At 38.6% G+C, this 18,491-nt stretch overlaps 1 protein-coding gene across 4 annotated transcripts in view; it reads left to right on the top strand.

The window, feature by feature from the left end:
• SPOP (speckle type BTB/POZ protein) overlaps nucleotides 1-18,491 on the top strand; it is a 79,062-nt gene that overhangs the window by 20,396 nt on the left and 40,175 nt on the right. Inside the window, exon 1 of one of the 4 annotated variants that reach the window (XM_032279946.1) lies at nucleotides 16,599-16,619. The exons of 2 other annotated variants lie outside the window; for them this stretch is intronic. The gene's annotated coding sequence lies outside the window, so the exon portion shown is untranslated. Of the gene's footprint in view, nucleotides 1-16,598; nucleotides 16,620-17,625; nucleotides 17,647-18,491 lie in introns of those variants that run through there. One more of the 4 variants, XM_032279945.1, reaches the window with a different exon arrangement.

The raw sequence follows: 18,491 nt of genomic DNA, 5'->3' as shown, positions 1-18,491 counted from the left end.
TTTTTGTATTTTTAGTAGAGACATGGTTTCACTGTGTTGGCCAGGATGGTCTTGATCTGTTCTTGTGATCTGCCTGCCGTGGCCTCCCAAAGTGCTGGGATACAGGCATGAGCCACTGTGCCCAGCTCCTTGTACGTAAATCTTTATACATCAGTCAGATTGATTCCTTAAGATTTATTCCTGGAGTAGAATTGCTGTATAATATTAGATTTTTCCTAATTATCCCTTAAGTATTCTTATAATTGAAAAAATATGTAAACAGCATTAAAGGACATTTTGATAAAGGGGAAAAAAAATCAACTTTTTTTTTTTTTTTTGAGGCAGATTTTTTTGCTCTTGTTGCCCAGGCTGGAGTGCGATGGTGCAATCTTGGTTTATGGCAACCTCTGCCTCCCAGGTTTAAGTGGTTCTCCTGCCTCAGCGTCCTGAGTAGCTGGGATTACAGGCATGTGCCACCATACCCGGCTAACTTTGTATTTTTAGTAGAGACGGGTTTCACCATTTTGGTCAGGCTGGTCTCGAACTCCTGACCTCAGGCGATCCGCCAGCCTCAGCCTCCCAAAGTGCTGGGATTACAGGCATGAGCCACAGCGACCGGCCAACTTTATTCTTACAGCAACTATTTTCTTCTTTCCATCTGAGGAGTTGTTTTTGAAGTACCAATTCCTAGGTCTTAGTAGACCTACAAAACAGAATTTTGGATTAGGGAAAAACATGTAGAGAGTTAAAACTGTTGGCATTCTACGTTAATTGGCAGCTAATGGGTTCTTAGTAACATTTGTTAACTGCCAAGAAAGTGACAGTAGGAATTTAGAGTATACTGGGGCTGTTAGGAAGTGCTTCAGGACAAGGTAAGGCTTGATTTGGACCTGGAAGGGTAGTATTCAGATAGGAGGCAGGAGAACATTTCTAGCTTTCTGGGTGGTATGAATAAATTTGAGAAAGGCATATGGTTGTATGTATGAGCTGACAAACAGGCTAGTGTCAACTAATTGGAGAGGAGGGCTTGTGTTGTGGTGTAGTGGAGAGGTTTTTATGGGAGTTATGTCCCAGAGGACTGATTTTATTTTTAGCACACCCCTTTTTTTATTGCATTTTAGGTTTTGGGGTACATTTGAAGAACATGCAAGATTGTTGCATTGGTACACACATGGCATCGTGATTTGCTGCCTTCCTCCCCTTCACCTCTATCTGGCATTTCTCCCCATGCTATCTCTCCCCAACTCCCCATCCCCCGCTGTCCCTCCCCCATTTCCCCCCAACAGACCCCAGTGTATGATGTTCCCCTCCCTGTGTCCATGTGTTCTCATTGTTCAACATGTGCCTATGAGTGAGAATATGCGGTGTTTGATTTTCTGCTCTTGCGTCAGTTTGCTGAGAATGATGGTTTCCAGGTTCATCCATGTCCCGACAAAGGACAAGAACTCATTGTTTTTGATGGCTGCATAATATTCCATGGTGTATATGTGCCACATTTTCCCTGTCCAGTCTATCATTGATGGGCATTTGGATTGGTTCCAGGTCTTTGCTATTGTAAATAGTGCTGCAGTGAACATTCGTGTGCATGTGTCCTTATAGTAGAACAATTTATAATCCTTTGGATGTATACCTAGTAATGGGATTGCTGGGTCAAATGGAATTTCTATTTCTAGGTCCTTGAAGAATCGCCACACTGTCTTCCACAATGGTTGAACTAATTTACATTCGCACCAACAGTGTAAAAGTGTTCCTATTTCTCCACATCCTCTCCAGCATCTGTTGTCTCCAGATTTTTTAATGATAGCCATTCTAACTGGCATGCGATGGTATCTCAAGGTAGTTTTGATTTGCATTTCTCTAATGACCAGTGATGATGAGCATTTTTTTCATGTTTGTTGGCCTCATGTATGTCTTCTTTTGAAAAGTATCTGTTCATATCCTTCGCCCACTTTTGAATGGGCTTGTTTTTCTCTTGTAAATCTGTTTTAGTTCTTTGTAAATTCTGGATATCAGCCCCTTGTCAGATGGGTAAACGGCAAAAATGTTTTCCCATTCTGTTGGATGCTGATTCACTCTAATGACTGTTTCTTTTGCCGTGCAGAAAGAAGTTTGATTAGGTTCCATTTGTCTATTTTGGCTTTTGTTGCCAATGCTTTTGGTGTTTTGGTCATGAAGTCCTTGCCTACACCTATGTCCTGAATGGTTTTGCCTAGATTTTCTTCCAGAGTTTTTATGGTGTTAGGTCTTATGTTTAAGTCTTTAATCCATCTGGAGTTAATTTTAGTGTAAGGTGTCAGGAAGGGGTCCAGTTTCTGCTCTCTGCACAAGGCTAGCTGGTTTTCCCAACACCATTTATTAAACAGGGAATCCTTTCCCCATTGCTTGTTTTTGTCAGGTTTGTCAAAGATCAGATGGTTGTAGATATATTGTGTTGTCTCCAAGGCCTCTGTTCTGTTCCATTGGTCTATATCTCTGTTTTGGTACCAGTACCATGCTGTTTTGATTACTGTAGCCTTGTAGTGTAGTTTGAAGTCCGGTAGTGTGATGCCAGACTTGTATAGTATGCAAGTTGTATAGTATGCAAGTGTAAGATAAAGCAGATATCTAGATGTGGTCTAAGTTTAAGCAAACTGGATACACTGACATGTCTTTTTACAAGAAATACAGGAGAAAGTTGTTTTTTTTTTTTTTTTTTTTTGGAGACTGAGTCTCGTTCTGTCGCCCAGGCTGGAGTGCAATGGCACAATCTCGGCTTACTGCAGCCTCTGCCTCCTGGGTTAAAGCAATTCTCCTGCCCCAGCTTCCTGAGTAGCTTGGATTACAGGTGTTTCTCTCTCTTTTTTTTTTTTTTTTTTTTTTTTTGAGACAGAGTCTCACTCTGTCGCCCAGGCTGGAATGCAATGGCGCGGTCTCGGCTCACTGCAACCTCCACCTCCTGGGTTCAAGCCATTCTCCTGCTTCAGCCTCCTGAGTAGCTGGGATTACAGGTGCCCGCTGCCACTCCCAGCTGATTTTTGTATTTTTAGTAGAGATGGGGTTTCACCGTGTTGGCCAGGCTGGTCTCGAACTCCTGACCTTGTGATCTATCTGCCTGCCTCAGCCTTCCAAAGTGCTGGGATTATAGGCATGAGCCACTGTACCCAGCCTCATCTTTTATTTCTAAATGACATTTAGAAATTTTCATTTGAAATATATTTTATGGCTAAGACTGAGCTGCTCGAAGATGCTGTGAGATCAAGAGGAATTACTATATAATAATCAGTTTTAAATTATCCTTATTTATCTCATGCTGATTTCCTATTTTATCTTGAATTTACTCCCATGATGTCTTTTAATCTGTGTCCAGGCTACATAAATAATTAGTTCAACTAAGATAGAATTTTGGATGTAAATCTATAGGAAAAATTACATAATGCATTCCAAAGTAAAATGTTAAGGATTTCTTCTTTAATACCTGTTTTGGAATATTTATATCACTTTTTACATCCTTTAGTATGGATAATTGAGAACTGACTAGTACTTTTTTTTTTTTTTTTTTGAGACGGAGTTTCACTCATGTTACCCAGGCTGGAGTGCAATGGCGTGATCTCTGCTCACCGCAACCTCCACCTCCTGGATTCAGGCAATTCTCCTGCCTCAGCCTCCTGAGTAGCTGGGATTACAGGCACGCACCACCATGCCCAGCTAATTTTTTGTATTTTTAGTAGAGACGGGGTTTCACCATGTTGACCAGGATGGTCTCGATCTCTTGACCTCGTGATCCACCCGCCTCGGCCTCCCAAAGTGCTGGGATTACAGGCTTGAGCCACCGCGCCCGGCGACTAGTACTTTTTTAAACTCAGAGACTTTCTTTTTAAAGTATATAGTCATGATCAGAAGTTATCAGGGACATACTAAGTATCTCCTTCCTAGCATCACATTCTTTTCCCTAAATTATACAACTTTTGACTAAAATATTGCATTTTAGGGAGAACCATGGTAAGGCACCATAAGGTGACTGGCTCTTCTGACAGGCCTTCTCAGGATGCTGTGAACTGGGTGGGGTCTTGAAGATTCAGGATTCATTCCTCAATTTTGCTAGTAAACTCAGCTTCTTCATTGTTACCGGAGTTAATTGGTCTTGGGGAAAAGTAGTTAACTAAACTCACTAATAGTTGACAAAATAAATCAGAATGCCATTTTATTTTATTTTGTTTTATTTTATTTTATTTTATTTTATTTTAATTTTTGAGACAGAGTCTTGCTCTGTCATCCAGGCTAGAGTACAGTGATGCGATCTTGGCTCACTGCAATCCCCACCTCCTAGGTTCAGGTGATTCTCCTGCCTCAGCCTCCTGAGTAGCTGGGACTACAGGCATGTACCACCATGCCCAGCTAATTTTTATTTTTATTTTTTGTATTTTTAGTAGAGACAGGATTTCACCATGTTGGTCAGGCTGGTCTCAAACTCCAGACCTTAAATGATAAGCCTGCCTTGGTCTCCCAGAGTGCTGGGATTACAGGCCTGAGCCACTGCTCCGGGCTGTGAAAGTCAGTTTTTAGACTTTCGGTATCTATAGAAGTAATTGGGTTAATTCTAAATCTCAAGAATGTTGGACAACAATTTAAAAACTACTTACTTTTGGAAGTTATTTGTATGGCCAGGCGCAGTGGCTCATGCCTGTAATCCTAGCACTTTGGGAAGCTGAGGCGGGTGGATTGCCTGAGCTAAGGAGTTCAAGACTAGCCTGGGCAACATGGTGAAATCTCGTCTCTATTAAAGATACAAAAATTAGCTGGGCATGGTGGCATGTGCCTGTAGTCCCATTTACTTGGGAGGCTGAGGCAGGAGAATTGCTTGACCCAGGAGGCGGAGGTTGCAGTGAGCCGAGATCGTGCCACTGCACTCCAGCCTGGCGACAGAGAAAGACTCTGTCTCAAAAAAGAAAAGTTATTTGTATTACCTGATCTGATTGGATAAACTTTTCTGACAGCTGTGGGCAGTAACCAATAAATATGCACTTGGATATCTAGATTGTTGACAGCCAATTGTGAGCTATTATTTTCTTTTATGTCATAGTAGTTTGCTATGGCAACCCAAGCAAACATTGCTTTAGTTTGTTCTTGACAGTATGTGCAAGCTCAGTGTTAAATTGAATTGTCTTTGGATTTGATTTTTGGGTTAGTTTCATGTCATTTATTTTTTTCTCCTTATTCCATTGCCACTTAATACCAATCTCAAGTCCAAGAAACAGATTGTTGTATATCTTGGAAACAGCAGATTGTATTGAGGGGTGTGATTACTTTTCCTCAGTCTGAGGCCGGTTTAATTGTTGGTTGGAATATTTGTGACGTTTTTGTTGTTTTCTTTTGGTGTTGTTTAAAATTTTTATTTGAAAACACTTAACCTAAAATTTTAATTTACTAATCTGTGGAATTCAGTCTGATAAATGGGACGTTGACTCTGTTAAGCAGAATTTTCAAGCACCTGGAAGATTTTAATTTTTCTTCAGCTGCAACTCAAATCATATGCCTGCAGGTAAGGGTTTCTTTATTAGTGATAGAATTTGGGGACCTCCCACATAATTTTTTGATAATAGGCCAGGAGCCTTATAAAGTAGCTTTTTGTTTTGTTTTGTTTTGTTTTGTTTTGTTTTGTTTTGTTTTGTTTTGAGACAGGGTCTCACTCTGTCACTCAGGCTGGAGCACAGTGGTGTGAATATGGTTTACTACCAACCTCTGCCCCCTGTGCTCAAGTGATCCTTCCACCCCAGTCTCCCAGATTGCTGGGACCACAGGCGGTGAGCCATCATGCTTGGCTAATTTTGGTGTTTTTTTGTACAGATGGGGTTATGCTATGTTGCCCAGGTTGTCTTGAACTCCTGAGCTGAAGTGATCCCCCACCTCGGCTTCCCAAAGCTTTGGGATTACAGCACGAACCACCGCACCCATCCCAAAGTAACTCTTATATTTGACTTTCCATCCCATTTAATTCAGTTCATCCTCCCTTTTCTAGTTTATGCCCTGTTGGATACCTGGAACTATTTGCTCTTAGCCCAGTGTCTGCTGTTGAGCCCTATCATAAATTGTGGTGTAGTCAGAGCAAATACTAGAAGACCACCTTCATTTTGAAAGGGGTATTTCTGGTCCTCAGCATAATACCAGTTGGTTTTATGTGTAAGTGTGTGTAAGGCTGGCTTTGACTCTGAGTGCTTCCCATCAGTGCTTAAAATAGTGAGGCCTGTGTTTTAGTGACTCCTGATAGTAGAAGAAACTGGGGCCAGGTTTTGATGTTGTTGTTATAGTTAGTTATTTAAGAGATGGGGTTTTCCTGTGTTATCCAGGCTGGACTTGATCCCCTGAGCTCAAGGAATTCCCCCTGCCTCAGTCTCTCTTATAGCTGGGCCTGGTAGGGGGCAATTTTCTTAAGAGATTTAGTGTTGGGTGTAGTTGGTTTACTTGGGTGAGGAGAGGAAAGAATGTGTTGGGAATAGTCTCATATGAATGTTGATAAATTGTATTTTCCTACTTATAAAATTAGAGGGAGCTTCGGTTGAAAACAAATGTACCACTTTAGATATACTAAGTTTCTCTGATTCTAAAATAGGCAGTTTTTTTTGCATTTCAATTTAAGAGCAAAGTATTGTTTTTTTCTTTTCCTCCTCAAAATTGATAGCATGTTACAATCGAAGATATAATAAATATTTATAATAACAAGTTACAGGAAAGGAAAACGGGAACTTCGCACACACTTATTTTGATTTTAGGAACTCATATATTCTTCCTCACCACATACATACACACCCACTCCTAGAGTTGCCTGGTGTTTACATAGTCCTTTGCAAATACTTTCAGTTAAAACTAAGCTGATATTCAATACAGTGTGCCTGTAGTCCCATCTATTAGTAAGGCTGAGCAGGAATTCAAGTCCAGCCCGGGCAACATAGGAATACCTTGTCTTTCTCTTTTTAAAAGATACCTCTCACTGTATTGCACAGGCTCGAGTGGCTATTCACAGACACAATCATAGCAACCTACAGCCTCGAACTCCTAGCCTCAAGTGATCCTCCTACCTCAGCCTCCCTAGTAGCAGGGACAGTCTCCTGAGTAGCTGAGACTGCAGGCACGCACCACCACACCCGGCTAATTTTTTATATTTTAGTAGAGATGGGGTTTCACCATGTTGCCCAGGGTGGTCTGGAGCTCCTGAGCTCAGCCAATCCTCCCGCCTAGACCTCCCAAAGTGCTACTGCCTCTTTAAAAAGAAGAAAGAAAAGAAAAAAGAAACTAATACGATTTCCAAAGTGGATGCCGTGAATTTAAGAGTTACTTATTCAGTGTCTACTACATGCCAGACATTGTAAGAGTTACTCAGTGAAACATTTAGTTGCGTGTGGTGGTAGCATACCTGTAGTCTCAGCTCCGGGAGGTCAGGGTAGGAGGATCACTTGAGTCCCTGAGTTTGAGACCAGCCTGGGCAACATAGCAAGACACTGTCACTAGTGAAAAACAGTTCAAAAAATTACCCAAGAACGTTTATCACCTCTGGAGTCCTGCACTGTCCTATTTAATTAGGGGATAATGGCTGCATTAATAGGTATCCTTTGTCAGTGACAAAGACAAGGAACTAAATTCACTTTTCACTTCACTGATAACCATTTCTAGGTGAAAGAGGCCAGATTATATGTAGAGGAATTCAGTTGTACATTTAAATTCACATCCTGATCTAAGAATTAGGCCTTCTTGGGATTCTTAGGATTTGCAATACAAGTTGCTCACCTAGTCTTCTTGAATAGAAGAAACTTTTTTTTCTGTCTGTATCTTCTTTCAGAAGCTCTGCAAGGAATCATCAACACTTAAATCTTGTAAACAAAGTACCACATATCATATCCATTATATATTTATGTGTAATATATATTATATTTATATTATTTTTATATTTATAAAAGATATTTCTGACTTCTTTTTTTGGTCTAAATCTCACTGGTTCTCAAAAGGTTTTTTTTCAGTGCCAACAAGCCTGATCAAAAGGTTTTTTTGTACCTACTCTTCTATGACTATCTCTGACCATGCTGAATGTATTAAAGAGGGTAGATACTCAAGTGGGAGTCACATTGGAAGTACATGTTGATATATTTTGGAGGGTAATTTGACAATATCAGAATAAACAGCATGCAGGCTATTGGGCATACTTGTGCTTATGTTTAGATACACTTATTTGCTACATTGTTTGCAGTAGCAAAAACCTGGAAACACACATATATACACATACACATATATGTGTATGCACATATATACACATACACACACACATATGTGTGTGTGTGTATATATGTACATACATACATGCTGGTAGATGCTGGTTGTATTCATTTTTTGTTGTTTTTGAGGATACAAAAAAATCCCTTTCTAAAGGCTTAGAGAGGGATTTGGAATTTAGAAGGAAACTTAATTTTCAATTGTAGCTTCCTGTAACTTTTGAATTATTTAGGTTATGTATTTCATAAATACATAACATATTCAAAATGCATATATGAAGAAAGGCAGACACAATTTTAACAATGTTTCCAAAGGGGCATAGAACTTTAGCACAGAAGGGACCTTAGAGATTCTTACACAGTCATCTTCAATTAAAGATGAGGAAATTCAGATTTAGGAAAGTACCTGTAAACCTGCGCTAGAATTCAGGCCCTGAGGATAGCAGTAGCTTATGAATATATTGACTTGTTCTTATTCTAACAGTTTACTTAACTGATGTCTGTTTCTCATTGTGAAGGATTGATTTTTGGAAGACCCAATAAAATGTTGACCTTTGTAAGACAGTGCTCAAAGCAACTACCTCTGGCAATAATGATAAAGTGGTAGTGTTAACTCTTCCCCATGTTTTGTAACTTTGAGGGGCCCAATCCCTTAGAAATATATTTATAAGTTCCTGAAGTATTATTTGAAGTGAATTTGAGTCTAGAGTCCAGAGTTTCCCTTCCTGATTTGAATTCCTAGCTGACTACTCTAGATGTTTAAAATTGGTTTTACTGTGTTTTTGTTCCATTCGGTATGCAGGGGTGAAAGAGTCGGGATATAATCTTGGTGACTTCTAAATGCCTTGGCATTTAAAGGAAAAATTTACTGTAAGACATGGTAGGAAATTGTCTAAAGGAGGAAATTTTATGTATTCCTAAAGAAGAGAAACTCTTTAGTTTTTGAAAATATGAGTTATTCTTTAAAATTTAGTCTTTTCCTGGCTCTTCAAGGCCAGAAACACTTTCTCCTTATTCAAACCACACAAAGAAATTGGTAACGGTGAGATTGGCAGTTCAGCATGGGACTGGACATTCAAACTACATTCAATGAATATTTTTTTATGGTTAATTGACTTTAGTAAGGCTCATGCAATAGAAACACATTTACTATTGTTAAGATCAGTTGTTAGATTTAAGATGAAAATTTATCTGTACTAGTGACTCTACTACAGGCTGAGCATCCCTTATCCAAAATGCCTGGGACTAGAAGTGTTTCAGATTTTTTATTCTTTTTTCCAGTTTTGAAATATTTATACCCCAATCCAAATATTCAAAGCCGAAATGCTCTAATGAACATTTACTTAGAGCATATCTGTGCTCAAAAAGTTTTGGATTTTGGGGCATTTCAGATTTTCAGATTAGGGATGATCAACCTATAGTAGCATATGTGGGGAAAACTTATTCTTCCAATTTTTTTTTTGGGAGGGGGCGGTCACTGTCGCCCAGGTTGGAGTGCAGTGGCACAATCTCAGCTCATTACAACCTTCACCTCTTGGGTTCAAGTGATTTTCATGCCTCAGCCTCCCGAGTAGTTGGGATTACAGGCATGTATCAGCACGCCTGGCTAATTTTTGTATTTTTAGTGGAGATGGGGTTTCACCATGTTGGCCAGGCTGGTCTGGAACTCCTGACTTCAAGTGATTCTCCCGCTTTAGCCTCCCAAAGTGTTGGGATTACAGGCATGAGCCACTATGTGGAGCCTGTTCTTCCAAAATTTTAGTGATTCATAGGCCTCTCACAAAATGGGTACTATAAATATTTAATAACAATTTGATTAAATGATAGGATGAATCTTTGCTTTATAAGAAAGAGGAAATAAAGGTAGCGTTTTATTCAGGAAATAAAGATACCTTTTCACATCTTAAGAATCAGAGTCAAATTAGGTCTATGCTGTTTTAATCAGTAAAGGTTTGGTTGAATTGAAAATAAAAAAGATTACAGGAGCCAAGAACACATAGAGTTGCAAATTTATCTTTGTAACTCTGTATCCTTAGGAGGAATCCAGCTTGTATAGCCACTTTAATTTTGTTGTGAATATAGACTGAGCAGTGGAATTGGGTAGCTTGACAGTTGACTTAATTTGAACAGTCACTGGAAAGCTAGGTTGAGGGAAATCAATTTTGTGTGTGTTTTCTGGTTTTGTTTCTAGTATTTTTTCTGATAACAGACAGAATTTGGTGGCCCATTTGGACCCTACTTAACAGGTAACTATAGTGCCTCACCAATATCTTTCTTGCGCTAGTTCAATTTATCAATTGTTATTGGACCCAATGTCCTGAATTACAGTCTGATTATTTTTCACCAATCTTTTATTTTTCATTTACCCGCACTGAAATTCTTGAGCCCATCATCTCTTTTTTCCCACGTAACTGTGGGGAGATAGTGTGATAGCTAGGTACTGTTCTAAACTCTGCTGCTGGCTTCCTGTATGTGTTATAATATATCATATTGGGCAAGCTACTAAGCTGCTTTGGGGTTCAGTTCCTTGATCTGTAAAATGAAATCATTTGACTGGATATTATCAAGCAGTTGAGCTGAAGAGATATCAGTTAGTATTTTAGTCATGTTAGACACCTGAAATGAATATAATTAAAGAATGGTAGAAATTGTGCTTTTTAATTATGTAAGTTTGTGGCAAAGGAGAAGAGGATAGCTGTGGAGAAAGACCCTGGTTTCTTGAAAACTTAGACTGGAAAAATTACTCTGACATGTTAGAACAGTCGGTACTTTATTTGAAAAAAATGAATGATAATTAGGTGCTAAAGCATGAAAAGTCATTCTAAAATAATTGCAACATAGGAGGGCCAGGCACAGTGGCTCACGTCTGTAATCCCAGTACTTTTGGAGGCCAAGGCATATGAATCACTTGTCAGGAGTTTGAGAGCAACCTGGCCAACAAGGTGGAACCTAATCTCTATTAAAAATACAGAAATTAGCCGGGTGTGGTGGTGCATACCTGTAACCCCAGCTACTCTGGAGGCTGATGCAGGAGAATCACTTGAACCTGGGAGGCAGAGGTTACAGTGAGCCGAGATTGCAACACTGCACCCCAACTTGGGCGACAGAGACTCCATCTCTAACTCAAGAAATTAAAAAAAAAAAATTAAAATAAAAAAATACAACATAAGATTTGTTCCTAGGATCCAGTCATGGAAGTAGGCACGAACCCATTAATGATGTGCTAAAGTCTCCATTTGCTGAGGTGCTCCAAATTCATTAGAACAAAAGAACATACTTTCTTTCTTTTTTTTTTTTTTTTTTTTTTTTTGGAGACGGAGTTTTCCTCTTAGCTCAGGCTGGAGTACAGTGGTGCTGTCTTGGCTCACTGCAACCCCCACTTCCTGGGCTCAAGTGATTCTCCTGCCTCAGCCTCCTGAGTAGCTGGGTCTACAGGCATGTATCACCATGCCTGGCTAATTTTTCTTTTTTTTTGTCTGTGTATTTTTTAATAGAGACAGGGTTTCACCATGTTGCCCAGGGTGATCTGGAAATCTTGAGCTCAGGCGATGGTGCCCGCCGAGGCCTCCCAGAGTGCTGGGATTACAGGCATGAGCCACCTCGCCCAGCTAAAAGACCATACTTTCTTTCATATGGAGTTGCCACTTGAAAATGAAATTGGAACCGAAAGCTAGGGAATATGCTTATCTTTCTCAGCTGTTTTTCCTGTTCTACATGTTGAATAAAAGACCATACCTGCTCTAAGAGTCACCCCAAAGGAATTCCAAAGTGTTGGTTTAGGAGTTAAAAGACTATTCTGAACTCATGCCCATTAATGGCCATGTGACCACAGCAAATCTGAACTCTGAGCTTCTGTTCCCTTATTTGTAAAATACTTGTTCTGTGTGCATCACAGAGCTGTTGAAAATCCCAAATAAGATCATAAATGTCAGAGTACTTTGAAGACTGTGAAACATTGAATACTGCTTATGAGGGAGTGGTTATATAGCTTAAAGCATTTAACTGAGAAGGACCTTGGAAATCCTTTTAAAGGAGGATGGGGGTAGATATGCAGTGTTTGTTTCTCTCCTCTCTCTGTTTTTTTTTTTTTTTTTTTTTTTTTTTTTTGGAGACAGAGTCTTACTCTTGCCCAGGCTGGAGTGTGGTGGTGTGATCTCGGCCCACTGTGGCCTCTGCCTCCCAGGTTCAGTCAGTTCTCATGCCTCAGCCTCCCATGTAGCTGGGATTACAGGCCTGCACCATTATGCCAGGCTAATTTTTGCATTTTTAGTGGAGACGAGGTTTCACCATGTTGGTCATGCTGGTCTGGAACTCCTGACCTCAAGTGATCTGCCTGCCTTGGCCTCTCAGAGTATTGGGATTAAAGGGATGAGCCAATGCCCCCAGCCTAGGTTGTTCCTCTGCTATGAATCTTGAGGTTATGGTTTCCACTAGACTGTAGTGCTCAACTATAGTGGCCTATTCTAAGTGGCCTTATAATTCCTAACCAAAGTGACTTGTGAAACAAAGGACCCTGGATAAATTTAAATGTTATAAAGATGATAAAATGTACAGGTAAGTTTAATTTTGCTCTCTTATTTGGTAATTAGAGCTTTATTCCTAGCCATAATACAGAAAGGAATGGCAGCAAAATATGGTTAGTACTTTTTATGTGAGTTTTTTTGACTGTTGGGCTGTGGAGTGGAAGCATCTTTTTCTTTAAGAAGTGAAAAATAGAAACATGCCAGAGCTTCCTAGCAGTTAAAAGCAACTGTTTGTCAGTGAGAGAATGGAAGGAAAAAAAAAAAAAAAGAAAAACAAACAACTGGTTAGAGATGGGAAAAGTAAAGGAAGAAGGAGGAAAAACATATTTGAAAGGAGGGAGAAAAGGCTTAAGTCAATTCAAGAAGACAAAAGAGTCTCAAGTGTTCTTCTTATAATCTGTCTTTGAGTTTCAGGTTCTAAAATGTGAGATGATTAAAAGAGAGGTTGGTTCTTAGAGGAATAAATAAAATTAAGGCAAAATAATAAGGATTTATGGTCTCTATGAAGATGTGTTGGATTACTATGAACATTATTTTTATTTAAGATGTGTTTTCCTACTGACATATATGAAGTCAGTCTCTTTCTCTGCTTAAGGAACCCCAGTGCTGTATAATGCTATAGGAAAAATATTTACCAACACAGGATTTTCATTGGTAAGATGATCTGGAGTGAATTCATTGGTTCTTTTTGGTTTGATTTAGGCTGTTTTCATATCTATTTAAAATATTGTTCTGAGTTTTTTCCTTTTTTTTTTCTCTATATCACAAGTTGTTAAGCAATCGTTAGCTTTTCTAATTTACCATTTATGCTGAATTCATCAATTTGAAAAGCTTAAAAAAAAGCCAGACTGTGACACTGTCAGCTAAAGTTTTCTTTATTTACACACTCAGTTCTGTTTTCAACCTTCACTCTCTGAGACAGCCTATTGCCGTGAATTGAGTATGTATCCTTCTAGTGCAATGTAGATATATATGTATGTGTGTGTATATGAAAATGTATTGCTTTATGTGTTTAATTTTTAGACAATAAATTATATATGTATGTGTGAGTATATATGTGCATATATATATATTTACATATAAATTCTACAGCACTCTTATTTTCATTCTTGTTTTCTAAAATCTGTACATGTTGGTAGATTCAGATCTAGGTCTCCATTTTAGCTCTTGTTTTTATTATACAGTATGAATATTTCACAGTTTTTCCACAGTCCCTTTGATAGATATTTAAATTGTTTGCCTTTTGTTCCTCATTACGTTATAGACAACTGGTGAACAACCTTGTACATATCTTTTCTGGTCTTTGTCATTATCATCTTCTTCTTCTACCTTCTCTTCTTTTGTTTCAGTGGTTTGCTTTTGTCCTAAACTGTCTTATTATTCGAGTTCTCCCACTGGGTCCAGCACTTTAGTATTTATAGTCATTATTTGAGGGAGGGAAAGGGATGAGGAAAACCTACCATACTTTGAATAAGGGTCCTCTTTTATCAGAAAACAAGAGGCTGTGAAATTTTCTTTCCGCATAATTCTTTTTGGAATCTGATAAATTTTGCAACTTCAAATTTTCTTTTAATTTAATTAATTTGTTTTAGAGACAGGGTCTCATTATGTTGCCTAGGCTGGTCTTGAACTCCTGAGCTCAAGTGATCTTCCTGTCTTGGCCTCCCAAAGTGCTGCGATTACAAGGTGTGAGCCACTACGCCTGGCCAGCGTTGCATTTTAATATTTTGCATTTCTATTGTCTCAAGTTATTAACTTTTTTTTTTTTTTTTTTAAATAAGCTTCAGTAACTACTCACCTTTTATTCCTCTTATAAGCTTTCTTTTACTACTTTTTAACTCCTAGAATACTTTCTTCCTGCTGAGTGTGGGACTGTTTAGTGATCGCCAATCCAGTTTATGCACCTCTTATGTTACTTTATGAGTTCAGTGTGATCCAGACATAACTGATATTTATAGAAGGATTTCTTGAAGCATTCTTAGCCAAGGAAGCATTTAAAAAATATGTCTTCATGTTGATAATTGATTAGAATTATTACATTTAAATTTTGTTCAAAGACCATATGTTTCAATTACCAGTGGTTTTCATTTATAAATTTTTTCTGGAGTCTAATCCACTGTGCTTTATTCATTATTGTGAGGTGGAGTATATTTTTAATTTTTATGCTCCCTGTTTTTTTCACCCTTTAAACCTGGCTGCTATTCAGAGCTTTGAGCACTTGGAATCCTGAAGTGTTACAAATGAAAACTGTTACTCTTCTCTAATAACACACTCTGCCTGCTGCAAGTGTTTGAGTAGGACTTCCTTTCTTAACAAGTACTTTGGGCAGCCACCTGTCTCATGAATATATCAACTGTCTTTAAGAATTTGAGAATTTATGTGCTGAGTATTTTTTTTAAGACAATGAATAAGACCTTCAAATAGAAATCAGAGTAATAAATAGAACTATAATATTAGATGTCTGTGTGTTTTCTCTCAGATCTGTTCTTGTCTTAGGGTTTGGTTCAGGTAGGTAATAAGTATTGTGGTTGGAAAGTAACCTTTGGATCTAGGCTTACACCAGCTTTAACATAGATGATATATTCCTTCCAAACTACAAGCACTATATGTATACTCTGTAGTATCTGTCATGTCACCTAGTAGTAGGCACTTCCATTTAGTGAATTATCTTTCCTTTGCCATTGTAGTCACCAAGTTTGAATGGAATTGTTTACCTGCTCTTTGTCACATCAGTCCCACATTTTATGCTGCAGAGAAATGTTCCTATCTTAAATCTTTCTTTAGAAGAAAATTATGCTCTTATATGGAACACTAACACCATAGAGTTTGTTTTCCCTTCCACTCTGGAAACTGCTATAAAACTTTTTTTAGTTCCTAAGTAAAAAAATCATTATTTTTCTAACTGTGGTTACCCTCTTGGGATATTTCATCTGGATATGCAACAGAAGCCTTTATTGCTTTTGTTGGAGTCAAAATATAATAGAAATAACTTTCCTTTTTTTTTTTTTTTTTTTTGAGACAGAGTCTCTCTGTCACCCAGGCTGGAGTGCAGTGGCATGATCTTGGCTCACTGCAACCTCTGTCTTCCTCCCAGGTTCAAGTGATTCTCCAGCCTCAGCCTCTTGAGTAGTAGCTGGGACTAAAGGTGCTCGCCACCACGCCTGGCTAATTTTTGTAATTTTTGGTAGAGATGGGGATTCACAATATTGGCCAGGCGGGTCTTAAACTCCTGACATCAGGTGATCCACCCACCTCAGCCTGCCAAAGTGTTGGGATTACAGGCATGAGCCACTGCACCTGGCCAATATTACACATTTGTTAAAGGGAAAATATAGTTGTGTTTGTATCAACTTTTTAGAAGTCTTAACGCTTACTAGTAAGTGCATAAATCTGAAACATGCTGATAAAATAAACTTCATTAATTAGACATACAGAGAGAGCAAACTGGTGTTTTTTGTTTGTTTTGTTTTGTTTTTTTTAACTATAGAGTTACTGTCTGATCTTTCAAGCACAGGAATCTAAAAAAAAAAACATTAATTCAGTCATTTATTAAGTAAGTATTTGTGGCCTTCCATGTGCCAGACACTGTCTGGGTACAGCAGCAAAACGACAAGAACCTGCCTTGGTAGAGCTTATTTTCCAGTTAGAGAAGACAGATTGTAAAAAGATACAGGATGGTAGACGACTTTATGTGCTATAGAAAAAAATGATGAAACAAGAATAGGATTGTGGCTGTTAGGGGAGGGAATTGCTTTTTTTTTTTTTTTTTTTGAGACGGAGTCTTGCTCTGTCATCTAGGCTGGAGTGCAATGGTGCAATCTTGGCTCACTGCAACCTCTGCCTCGCAGGTTCAAGCTAGTCTCCTGCCTTAGCCTCCTAAGTAACTGGGACTACAGGTGTGTGCCACCATGCTTAGCTGATTTTTGTGTTTTTAGTAGAGATGGGATTTCACCATGTTGGCCAGGCTGGTCTTGAACTCCTCACCTCAAGTGATCCACCCACCTCAGCCTCCCAAAGTGCTAGGATTACTGGTGTGAGCCACCATACCCAGCCAATAATTCATTTTTAAGGGTGTCAGGGAAGACCTCACAGAGATGGTGACAAGGAAAGTCTTAGCAATGGTTAAAGAGTGTGCCCTGAGAACATCTAGGGGAGGACTTACTCAGACAGAAAATGACAAGTACAAAGCCCCAAGGCAGGAATGGGCCTATTCGGAGAAACCACAACAAAGAAGGGCGTTGTAGCTGGTACATAGTGAGATCAGGAAAACGTAGTTGGAAATGAGGCCAGAGAGGTAATCATGTCCAGATTGTGCAGGACCCTTTTGGCCATTGTAAGGCTTTCACTCAGAGGAAGTTGGGATTTTATTGGAGGTTCCATCAGAGGCCATGATTAAACTAGTAAAACCAAAAAATACTTGTGTCTTGGCTTTGCTTTTTCAGATGATTTTGTCTCAAAATAACTTGAGGATTAACTAATGGTTCCTGGTGGTAGTCATATGTAGATTTAAACCTTTATGTCAGTACAGAAAATTTCCCTGAAATAGAGATCTTAGATATGACATTTAAATTGAAATAAAGTAATAGAAAATGCTGCTTATAGATATTTATTCCTGGGTGGCCCTGCTTTATTACTGACTTCTCATCCTAAATTGTATTTTTAAAAAAATGTATTATGTTCAAGATGTACTCACACTTACATATTATTGGAGACTACATAGAGATTACTCTGTTAGGTTATTTTAATTAGGTATGCTTTGAATTTTTTTTTTTTTTTTTTTTTTTTTTGAGACAGAGTCTCACTGTCATCCACGCTGGAGTGTAATGGCACCATCTTAGCTCACTGCAACCTCCACATCCCCGTCAGTGATCCTCCCACCTCAGCCCCTCAAGTAGCTGGGATTACAGGTGTGTGCCACCACATCTGGCAAATTTTTTTTTTTTTTTTTGTATTTTTAGTAGAGATGGGGTTTCACCGTGTTGGCCAGGCTGGTCTTGACCTCCTGATCTCAAATGATCCGCCCTCCTCAGCCTTTCACAGTGCTGGGATTATAGATGTGAGCCACCATGCCTTGGTTGAACATTTTTATTACGAAATTCAACAGAAAAATATACAAAACATTAACATATAGTTTAAGGATTAATTACAAAAGGCAAATACTTATGCAACCACCAGTTAGACCTAGAAATGTATCATTGCCAGCACCTGGAAGAAGCTTGCTGTGTCTCCCTTCTAGATCATAACCTCTACCATTGCTCGGAAGTAACTACTGTTCTGACATGTATGATAATCATATCCCTATTTTTCTTTATGATTTTACTACCTAGGATTCATTCTAAACCAATATAATGTAGTTTTGTCTGTTTTTAAACTTTGTATAAATTGGAATAATACAATATGTGATTTTTATGTTTTTATGTCATCTTTCAGGAAGAAGCTAACAATATATATGTTCATAACTTTCGTCCATATTGCTATATAGAACTGTAGTTTGATTTCATTGCCATATAGCATTCTGTCATATGAATATACCACAATTTATGTATTCATTCTACTGTTCATGGACACTTGGATTGTTTCTAGTTTTTGGCTGTTAATGAACAATGCTGTTTTGAATATGTACAGAAGTTTCTCTAGGCCGTATACTTATCGCAGAATTGCAGAATCTTCAGTCTTATTAGATAATAAACTATTTTCCAAAATGGTGGTACCAGTTTGTTCTCCTGCCAACCTGTTCTAGCCCTTACCTGTA

The sequence above is a fragment of the Sapajus apella genome, unplaced genomic scaffold (assembly GCF_009761245.1).
Source record: "Sapajus apella isolate SASKATOON/1434 unplaced genomic scaffold, GSC_monkey_1.0 scaffold12, whole genome shotgun sequence".
Taxonomy (NCBI): domain Eukaryota; kingdom Metazoa; phylum Chordata; class Mammalia; order Primates; family Cebidae; genus Sapajus; species Sapajus apella.
This window is presented reverse-complemented; position numbering and strand designations above follow the sequence as displayed.